We start from the raw sequence: 12,061 nt of genomic DNA, 5'->3' as shown, positions 1-12,061 counted from the left end.
ATTAACTATACTAATCCCTAGGCATTCTATATACACAGCAAAAGACTAGGCTAAAGTTCTTCTTTATTTTCTTTAACTTTATAACTAAGAAATACTAAGAAGTATTATCTTGAATAAAGATCCTAAGTTTCTTTCTAACTTTTAGTAAACTTTATAGAAAGACTAAGAATAAGTGTTATAACCTAACAAGCATAATATAACCAGGGTTACCTTACACGCACCTAGCGGTTACAAGACAAGGTTATATGCAAGATAGCACAGGAATACGTTAATCCCCCTCTTGGAACGAAAGAACTAAGGAAAATCACGTAGAACTAAAAAGGACTAATAACAGATAAGCGGTTTATAACCTAGGACTAATATACTAAGGATCAGTCCTTATTAAAGACTAACTTTAAGAGATTAGTCCTAGCAAAATAATAATAGGATATAAAAATAATTATTTTAACTAGACTAAATACCTCTTATAGCTCTTTAGTAATTAACTTTATAATTTATTTTCTTATAAGTAACTCTTAGATTATTCTTTTATTATAAAGCTATAAGTTATCTATACCTAGATATACTTAACTAATTACTAGACACTAATAAACTAATAAGATTACTAACAAGACTTACTTTACTGTTACTAAGTATTAACCTTAGCTACTTATTAACAAAAAACACTACTATTAGATATCTAACTATAATACTTTAATTACTTCTATTTAGTAAGTTAACCTTAATACTTACTAAATAATAAATATGTCTACTAAAGGTACCTTAGCTTTATCCTTAGCTAGTTCTAAGGGAAAGGCACCTATACCTTTTGCCCCTAGGAACCTAGATAATAAAATAAAAGACGCTAAAGGATTAGATAATAAAATCAAATTCACTAGAAAAGTCTATAAGGACTAGTAAAAGCATATAAAATAGAATAATAATAATATTATATAGCTATAAGTAATAGTAAATAAAACTACTAGTACTCTTTAAGTAAAGACTTAAAAGACTAATAAACTTAAATAATAAGTCTAGACCTTTTAAAAAGCTATAAACATTATCTTAACTCTACTAAAAGAACAAAAAAAACTTAAGCTTAACTCCTTTACTACCTATAATAAGACTTCTAGAACATTAAAAGGATTCCTGATTTAGATTAAAACGTATGAGATATTCTATATAAATAACTTCTATATAGAAATATAAAGAATTATTTATATAAATACCTTCTTTAAAAAACAAGTCTTTTCTTAGTTTAAACCTTACTTAGAGGACTACTTAGATAATAAAACGCTAAAATACTATAACTTAGAGACCTAGTAAATCTTTAAAAGCTTTGTAGGATTTAGGTATACCTTAAAATCCTTATTCTAGGACCTAAATAAAAAATAATAAGCTAAATAAGACTTAATAAATCTTAAATAAACTAAGTTAACTACTAATTACGCTATAAAGTTCTAAAGAGTCTATATATAACTTAATTATATTAATAATACTAAGATCTTTATGTTCTACTAAGGACTTAAAGAAGAAGTAAAAGATAAGCTATTTAAGCTTAATTAACTAAATAACTTCTTATAATATATAGAAATTATAGTTTAAATTAATACTAGGCTATATAAAAATAAAACAAAAATAAAAACAAACTAATTTTAGCTAAATACTAGTAAAAAGTATATACTATAAGAACCTAGGAACTTATAGCTTAACTTATACTAGTAAAACAACTAATAATATAATAAGCTAAGTACCTTCTATAAATAATATAATAGACCTATAAATGTTAATATTATAACTAAAAAGCTTTATTAGAACTACTAAAATCTAAAGAACTTTAAATACTATAACTATAAAAAGCCTATCTATATAGTAAAAGACTATAAATAACCTAAGTAACTTTAAAACTAACTTATACCTAAAAGTACTAAAAAAGCTAATATAATAAAAAAAAGTTCTTTATAAATAAAAGGATTAAATTATTTATTTTAATAATAACTATTTAATTTATTAAGAATAGAAAAAATAAGTTAAATAATACTGATAATAGCTTAAACCTAGAACTATAATAATCTCTTAATAAACTTAAAAAAAAAACTACTTAGACTAAACTATAGTTTAGTAATTAGAGTAATAAAACTAATAGCTAATTACTAAGCTTATCTAAGCTAAGAAAACTATATAAAGTAAAAAAGATAACTCTTATATACTTAATACCTTAAAAGTTATTAAGGAATAACTTTAACTATATATCTAAGCCTAAAAGAATTTCTAAAAATAATAAGTACTTAAAAAAAACTTTAAGAATACTTTTAAAGAGGAAAAAAGCATTAGACCTAGGAAGCTTATTAAGATAATAGCTATAGAACAGAAATAACTATAATAACCTAGATTTTCCCTTCTAAGACTTAGGTTTAAAGAACTTATACCCTAGGAATTAATTAAAATACTTAGTAAAAAAATAAGCTTTAAAAAAGAATATAAAGAATTACTTAATAAGTTTAAACCTTTAAGTAAGCTTAAAAGAAAAGCTACTAAGTAACTTATAAATCTTAGAAAATTAAACTAAACTTCTATATAATTAATATCCTATAAGGATATTAAAAAGAAAACTAAAACAATTATATTTATATTATTCTTAAAAAAATAATCTTTTAATAAATTAGACTTTAAACAAAAAGTCTTTTATAAAAGGAAAATATAGCTTTATAAGGCTAACTAAAGCCTAACTTATTATAACCTGAATAAACTAATAGTTATATAAGTATATATTAACTTTAGTAATATCTTAATAGTTACAAGGGCTTAGCTTACTAAAAAGGATTACCTTAAGTACTAACTATAGTACAAGAAGAATAAGAACAATTAAAAAGTCTAGTTCTATAGAACAAATAGTACTAGTATTAATAAGAAACTAGTAGTATTTATTTGAAAGGAACTTATATTTAGAGACTATAAGTACTTTAACTAAAAAACATATATACTACACTAAAGTATTCTAAGCTAATTATATCTATAACAAATACTAGTTTTACCTTTAGGATAAAAAGCTTAATAACTTTTTTCTTTCATAATAAAAATAGTAGCTAATCCTTATAATCTACCTTTACTACTAACTTAGTATATAGATAATTAAGGAATTTAAAGTAAGCTAAGTATATATATAACTTAGTCTAGAATACCTAGTTCTATACTATAATAAACTAATTAAATACTAGTCTAAATATATATATAATAAATATATAATATATTATATAAATAAATTAAAGGCCTAGAGAACCTAAATTAGAGAATAAATACCCCTCAAAATAAAACTAGTAGATATAAAGGGAAAATAAGCCTATTAATACTACTTAAAGAACTAAGGACATTAACTACACAGAGATAGTAAAAAACAACACTAAAGAAGTCCTTATACCTTATTATAATAATAAATACTTTATACCTTGTTCTAAGCGTTTATATTAAAGGATAGCCTACTTAGGTTGTAATTAATAGTAGAGTATAAGTAAACTTAATGTTACCTTAACTAGTAAATTAATAAAGAATCATATAAAGATTTAAGGAGAATCCTTATACTTTATAAAACGTAAAAAGAGAAACAGTTAAGTATAATAGAAGCACTATTAATAGAAAAACTATATAACTCTCTATAGTTACCTATAACTATTAAAAGTATCTAATCTTTAATATAGTATAAATTAAAGATATAGATATTATTCCTAGAATTCTATAGTAATAATAATATAACTTAAGCATAGATTAAAAAATAAGCTAACTCTAATAAAGAGATTTAACTACAAAGTAGCGTTATAAGCTATAACCCTTAAATAAATTAAAGTAATATAAATACGTTATATATATTAAAAGAATTAAGCCTATAAAAGATAAATAATTTAAATAATTTATTAATAACTAATAAAAAAAAGAATACCTCTCTTTAATCCTAGAATAATACTATAAGTACACTAAACTCTTTACTAAAGAATTAGAAACTAGCTTACTTAAATATAACGCGTATAATTATAAGATCTTACTTAAAGAAAAAGTATACTTAAAGTTTTATAAAATCTATAGACTTAATAAAATAGAATACAAAGTATTTAATAAATACCTTAAAGAAAACCTATATAAAGGTTATATTTAACTATTAATATCTCTTATAAAATACCTAATATTATTTATACTAAAGAATAATAATAAACTATAACTCTATATAAATTACTAATAACTTAATAATATTATAATTAAGAACTACTACCTATTACCTCTTATTTTAGAATTATAAAACTAGCTATATTACACTAAATAGTTCATAGCTATTAACCTTAAAAGAGCCTATAACCTAATTAGAATAAAGAAAAGCAAAGGATAAAAGACGTGTTTCTATACCAGGAAAAGTAACTTTAAGTATCTAGTTATACCTTTTAAACTTACTAATATACCTACTACCTTCTAAACAATAATTAACTATATTTTAAGAGAATTTCTAAATATATTTATTATTATTTACCTAGATAATATACTTATTTACTCTTATACCCTTAAAAAACATAAAAAGCATATTTATACTATACTTTAATAACTATAAAAAGCTAAACTACTAATTAAACCTAAAAAAAGTATATTCTATAGCTAATAAGTTAACTTCTTAAAATTCACTATTACACTAAAAAAAGTCTAAATAAAAAATAAAAAATTTATAGCTATTAAAGACTAACCTTAACCTTAAAATATTAAAAACAATTAATCCTTTTTAAAATTTATTAACTTTTACTAACAATTCCTTAAAAAATATTCTAACAAAATTACTCTTTTTATTAAAGTTACTAGAAAAGATATACCCTTTAAATAAACTAAAAAACAAAAAAAAAGCCTTTAAAAAAGTTAAGCAATAAGTTTATTTTAAACTAGTTCTAATTATCCTAGACCTAAAAAAACCTTTTAAACTAAAAACTAATACTTTAAATTATACTATTAATAGATAACTTAGCTAATATAATAATAATAAAAAGCTATATTTTTATACTTTTTTTTTAAAAGCTTAATAAAGCTAAGCTTAATTACTAAATCTATAATAAGGAACTTATAGTAATTATTAAAGCTTTCTAAGAATAAAAACCTTAGTTATTTAGAACTAAATATAAAATTAAGGTCTATATTAACTATAAAAACCTTATTTACTTTATTACCTCTAAAGTCCTTAATAAATAATAAATTAAATAGTTTAAATTCTTGTTAAAATTTAACTTAAAGATTATTAATCTTAAAGGATCTAAAAACAAAAGAGCTAATACCTTAAGCTAAAGACTAGACTATAAAACCCTAGTACTAGAAGAAACTTAAGTTATTCTTAAAAAGAATAATAATAGTAATCTTGTTTTAATATAAAAACTTATTATAATTAGTACTTATATTAATACTAGTATAACTAGTAAAATAATACCTAAATAGATTATAGAGATTTATAGTACTAAGGCTTATAGATACTAAGGAGTTACTAAAATATTTAAATAAATTTAATAATACTATAACGTATAAGTTACTTAAGCTAAAGTAGCTTTTATAATTAAAGATTATAATATAACGTATATATATAGTAAGTAGACTAACATAGTAAGCAAGCTATATTTTCTACCCTTTAACGATTTTTATAAGTTAATTAAGTAGGAAAATATAAAATTAAATAAAACTACTTATTATTCTCTTTTTTAGAGGTCTTTTAAACTACTTGATATGTTTGTACGTTATGTCTAGTCTTTCTGTAATTGCTATATTATTACCTGTGTATTTTACTTTTCTTTGTATAAGCCTCCTTTTAACGTACATTTTTGCCTTTAGTATTAATAACCTTCTTTTTTACCTGGATTACCTTTGCTTTAGTTACATTAAGTGACCTTCTAAGACGTAGTTAGGTTTTTTTAGCTCTTTAGCGTTTACTTAGTATCTTGTTTATTATATAAAGTTTATAGTACTTAGCTTTAATAAAAGCTAGTTTATATATTAATTTACTAATACTTTTAACCTATAAGTTAACTACTTTATATAAGTGTATTAGTAAACTATGTTAATAACTATAAATCTTTTTTTTAAGTAATATAAAGCTTTGTATAGCGTTATATGCTATAGTTAGTGTCTTTAGGTCTTAGGAGCCCTGGCTGTTTAGGCGTAAGTTGAATAGTATTAGTGTTTTTAGCTTAAAGTTTAGGCGGGAAATAACTACTTTTAGGTTAAAAGGTATAAGGTTAGCTTATTTAAAACTAGCTTATATATTATTTTTACTTATTAAAGTAAAAAAGGTTATTTTAAAGGCAAAAAAGAAGTTATTTTTAGTAATATATATAATTTATATTTATATTATTTTCTTAATTTCTTTGTTATATAATACTTTTAGTAAACTAAAATAGTTAATATTAAGAGGCTAAAGCTTATATAATAAATAAGGAAGTATATAAAGAGTAATAATATTATATTTTTTATAGTAATTATTAAACTTAGTAGACTTATAGCTATTATAGCTATTAAGGATTAAGAGCTACTTAATACTTTTTATATAAGATTTTATATATTTTTTAAAATACTATAGCTAATCTAAGCTAATCTTATTTATAGTCTATTTATTTTTATTAAGGTAGATATGCTATTAGGGTAAGAATTAGCTATTGGTATACTAAGAGAAGAGGTAATATTTGTTTTTTATAATAACGTATAGAGGTAATGTCTAGCTATCTATATATATGCCTTAAATAATAGAAACTTATTTGTAATTACTAGGCTACTTTATATAAGGCCTTTTATAGTAATTAGAGGTTATAATAACCTTTGTGTATAATAGTATTCTTATTAAGAAGCCTATTTTATTAAAATTATAGATATTATTATTATAGATTTTATATTTTATAATTATGTTTTATATAAGGGTAAACTAGGCCTATATAATTATAGGATCCTTAGCTAATACCTTTTAATAGTTAATTTTATGTTAAAAACGCGTCTTTAGTTACTGTTAGCGTTATATAAAGTTCTTTGTTTATTAAGGTCTAATATATATTATATTATATTTATTAAGGAGGTAATTAGTTATATTTTATATATTACTTAGTTATAGTGGAAATCTTTGATTAATTAGGTTAATAACTTGTTTAAGAATTACTGGTTTTCTTTAGCCTAGTTATCTTTATTGATTTTAATTAAATTTCTTGTTATAATAGTTATCTAATATATTAGTATTAAAGTATTGTTTATAGGATATTATAGATTAAGGCTGTTTTTTATACAGAAAGCTTTAGGTCTTTCTTTATAGCTTAAAGTGTAAGGATTATATAGTTTTTATTTAAAAAAGAACTTATTGTTATACATAGAAGAAAGTTAGTGTAAAGGTAAAAAGGGTAGAAAAGAGGAAGTGTAGCCTGCTTACTATGTTAGCCTACTTACTATATATATACGTTATATAAATAATAATATAAGAATTTTTAGTTATACTATAATAGTAAATAGTTTTTTACTAAGAATTATAATTACATTTAGTTTAGTTAATTATATTTTACTTTTTTATTACTTTATAGTTATTTTAGGTCTTTATAGTTATTTATCTTATATATATTATTATTAATTAATAAAAAAGTCCTTAAAACAAGAACATCTTTTATATAAGCAATTATTATATAATAGTTATAAGTAAAAGCAATAAATTCATAGAGAAAGGTTTCTTTGTATAAGTAGTGACAGCCTTAAAAAATCCCCAGGAAATCACAGTAGATCCACTACGCTATAGTAGCAGGTCTACCTACGTAGTAGTAATACATCTGCCAAGAATTTGCTATGAATTTCTAGTAGGACCTACTTTTGTAACCACAGGGAATCCACCAGGAAATCCCTAGCGGATTCCCAGTGATTTCCCTACACTTCAGACGGCTCTAGACAGGAACCCCTTAGTATTTCACTACTAATTCCTAGCTAGCCAAGTAAAATAGGAATTATTAATCTTTATACTTATCTTATCTACACCAAAGTATAACAAGGCTATAGTCTAGTATATTTCTAGCCACTTAGAATATTCTTTTTTGTTAATTTAGCTAAGTATATTAGCTAATAATAAGATAAGAAATGTCTTTTGTTTATTATAGTTAAATTATTCTATTAGCTAAGGTTAAGCTAAAGCCTTCTATAATAGGTTATTTTAACTAGGCTAAAGACTAATTAATCTAGTAGCTAAAGGATATAAGAGGTATATAGTAGTAAAAATAATAAATAAACGTTATTAATATAATATTATTATATAAATTTTGTTATTATATAGCTCCTATGCTTATCCAGGACTAGTAGTCTAGCCTGATCAGGCTAAGAGGAGGTAATCTATAGTAAGAAGACCTTTAGTAGCTACTTAACAGCAGTCTTATTAGTTATCTATCCATTCTCTATTACCATAAACTCCTATCTATTATAAGGGCTAAGATCTAAAAGAAACTACTACTACTAAATTATCTTGCCCTTATATATCACAAAAGAATACAATACTAGGCTATCAACTAAGATACACTTAATAATAAATACCCAGGCTCACAATCCAGGCTATTTTTTATATATAGACTTTATCTCTACTTTACCTAGCACTAGCCTATTTACTCCTTAACCCTCAAGAATACTAGTCTTATCCATATTATATCTATTAGCTAGCTAAATAGCTAATATCAATAGGATCACAAGATATTTAAACTAGTCCCTAATAATCTCAGTAGATACCCTATTAATACGTCTAGAATCAATACATCAACTTCTCTAGACCTTGATAGATGGGTTTCTTCGTACAAAAGCGTCTATCCATCTCTTCCCTAGAGGCTAGGTATCGCCTATAGCATAGAGGATACGCTAGGCAAAAACCTTGACTTGTTGATGCGTTGGCGCAAGCCCAGCCTGTATCCGTACCCAATTAGCTAGCTTAGCCTCCTGACTAACAGAGAGCCGCTGGAGGTCAGCAAATGCGATATCTCTAGGTTGGATACCCTTGAGGCGATTCTGAAGTGTTGACCGAGGGACGCCCCATTTCCTAGATGCTGCCTGGACAGGGACGCCGTTGGCGATATCCCCAAGAGCCTTGCTAACCTCATACTCGGTATATTGACCCATAGGGTATAGAAGAAGGTATCTGCAAAAGATGAAGTGATTTGGATAAGGGATGAAAATGTTGTGATAGTTTGAAGTGGGAGGCTGGTCATGGTGTTGAGGGATTTTTGGGGTGCCCACATGGGTGGGGTGCCCAGAAGTGGGTGACTTGACTTATCGCGTACCATGTTCCATTTCGGCCATCCTCGCGTGGCATGTTTTTGAGCCTGGTTGCTTGGTCGGCATCGATCGTATCCTTCTTCCATTGTGCTGGAGTTGCTTCTGTACAACCGCGGGAATTGACGTGGTTATTCCACAACAGTTCTCCATCCGGGCCGGGAAAGAACTCCCAGCAAGTCGGACAGTAGTGAGGACGAGAATGTTTCCGCTCCAGGTGTTTCTTCACGTGGCGGGGCTCCTTGTGACCTCCTGGAACGCAGTCTCGGTACCTGTCTGGATTATATTTCGCAAACGGGCATGCGTATCGGGGGTTTTCGTCATCATCGGTATTGGACTGCTTGATGGCAGCGATTTCGAGGTCTGCCTCTGAGTCCGAGTCAACTAGCCTATCAGGTTTTCGCCTGCGTTTGTTGTTGGCTTGCTGCTTAGAAGCATAGCTTCTCTTACGCGGTGGTCTAGTTTGGGCGTCGGTCGTACGGGTGCGAATGCTGAGAGCTGGCCCCCACAAACAATTCAAGTCGGGTTTTGCTGTGTGACCCTCTGCAACGAGCTTGCGGAGAGAAACAGCCGTCAATGTACTCTTTAGACGTTTGAAGACGCCGTCCGGTACCTCTAAACTGAGAATTGCGATGGCGAAAACCCAAGGTCCAGTGTTTGCTCTTGACCTCTCGGGACTTTCGTCGTTTTCTAGGGGAGCAAACGGCGAAAGTGTTTCGCGAATGGGCAATGTCCACACGCGACGAGAAATAGCAAAGCGCTCTTCCCAGCCGATGTCATTGCGGAGCTCGCAGTCCAAGATCAGCAGATGATACAATTCATCCACGGCAGAAAAGCGACGGAAAGACTTGGGCTTTGGCGTGTCGCAAGCCGAATCATGCAACAAATCGGTTCCAACAATGTTTGCGGATTGTGCCACTAATCGGTCACGTTGAGCACGTTGAGAGGGCTGTAGCTCGCTAAGACCTGGGCGTTTCGAAAATGCGCCGCAGACCGCCGCAAAAGGAGCCCTAGCGAACCCTCTTGGGGGGGCGGATAGCTGGAAGCCCCATTACGAAAGTCGGTGCTACATTGCAAAAGATGAGGCTGAGCGACGTATCGTTTCTGAAGGAACAAGGAGCGGCGAGGGGCATGTAGAGTTCGGAAGTAATTTGCGGGATTGCACGGATTCCTCGGGAGAGGGCTTGAGGGTTGGAGACGGCCGATTCCTGCCTCCCTACGGCCCGGTTGGATGTTTGCTTGCTCCGATAGTTTCGGAACCATTGCGCGACCTTGCCAGTCGGTACCAACAGCCATAAGGCAGTGATGTGCCGGATGTGAGCGAAGCACAAATAAAGCAAGGGCATAGAAAGGCCGCGATCATAAAGTTTTGTGAGAAGAAAAACACGATGAAATTCTTGCCACCTAGGAGGGAGTACGACACAGCTGTTCACGCGTTTCTCTGGCACGCCTTGATCAAAGTGCAAACGTTCGTTCGGTACTCGTTCATTGCCAGTTCCTGTTGGCGAACTACGATCCCTCCCGGTGTACTAGCTCAGTCGCCTTATTTCCAAATACACTTGACAGTGTATTCTTCTCCCAGGGGTTTGCAACGCCTTGGGCTTCCCCAATTCTCGTGTGCGTCGCCCGGAGCGAGCCTGCTCCCCTCCTCATCCGCTGCAAGGTCTCCATCCAGATAATTCCAGGAAACACGGACAGTTGTGAAAGTAGAATATCAATCTCAACAGAAAGCCGCCTTCGTTCCATTCTTACGATTCGATGGGTTATTGAAGCTCTTGTCCGGATCTCTGTCAAATAATGAAACTCATGTCAGGGAGAACCAATATGTCATCGAGAGCCTGGCATTATCTGCGTCATCTGCAGCTTTCAATTGTAATGCGGTCGCTCAAAATTGCCTCGCAGCTGCCTGGACACTATTCCAGACCCTTCCTGTGTCAGCTCGACGCTGATTGGGCATGACGACATATTTTGCAAGTCTCGACTGGCGATGTTCCACACTGCCATGCGCGCGCAACGGCGCGCGACTTGCCACGCACCATTTAGTGGTCAAGTCCCGCGCAGTTGCGCGCAGCTTTCGGGCAGGTCGTTGAACATAACGCTAACCCAATTACGGTTGTGCCATACTTTTGCGCGCCAGGAGACATAATCACCAACATCGGTGCGCTGAAGCAGCTCTCCTTGTCTTGAAAATGCATCCGCGCAGCTTCGGACTGGATTGTTTTATAGATGCGCTAAAGTTCAGCAATATATCCAGACAGAGAACAATCAGATTTCGATGGGTCTGAGGTTCTTGGGGAGAAATATATATAAGTGTGAGGCAATCGATAGGAAGTAGATATAAAATGCCAAATCTAGCTAGCAACTATCGTTCAAACACTTAGTGTAATAAGCGAGGCTGAAAAGGCCCGCAATGGAGTCAACAACGGCAAAAACGAGAATCATAACGTGAGTTTCTGACGCCTTGAACACGCCTAGGCTGCTGAGCCACACAGCCTAATTCCCGTTTTTAGAACCAGAGCCGGCGCTCAGTCTTGTCATTAAGTCAGACTTGAGCTCTGGGCGAGAAACAATGATTCAATACAGGCGCGTTTGATGAACCCAACACAGACCAACCAAAGGAAGGCATCGATGCGCGCTTCCGTTGCCCAATTTGAAAAGGCTTATAGGGGCTCCAGCCGATAGGTCACTAGTTCGTCCAAGAGTAAGTCCACTAATCAAGGTGATAAGTCACATCAACGGCCAGCTTTGAACATCAATAGACATAGTTACAAACGAAACATGGAGGTTCAGGCTAGCCGAAGGG

The sequence above is a fragment of the Colletotrichum spaethianum genome (genome assembly GCF_022836535.1).
Source record: "Colletotrichum spaethianum MAFF 239500 DNA, contig62, whole genome shotgun sequence".
In the NCBI taxonomy this organism is placed as follows: Eukaryota; Fungi; Ascomycota; class Sordariomycetes; order Glomerellales; family Glomerellaceae; genus Colletotrichum; species Colletotrichum spaethianum.
Note: the sequence above shows the minus strand (reverse complement) of the source record.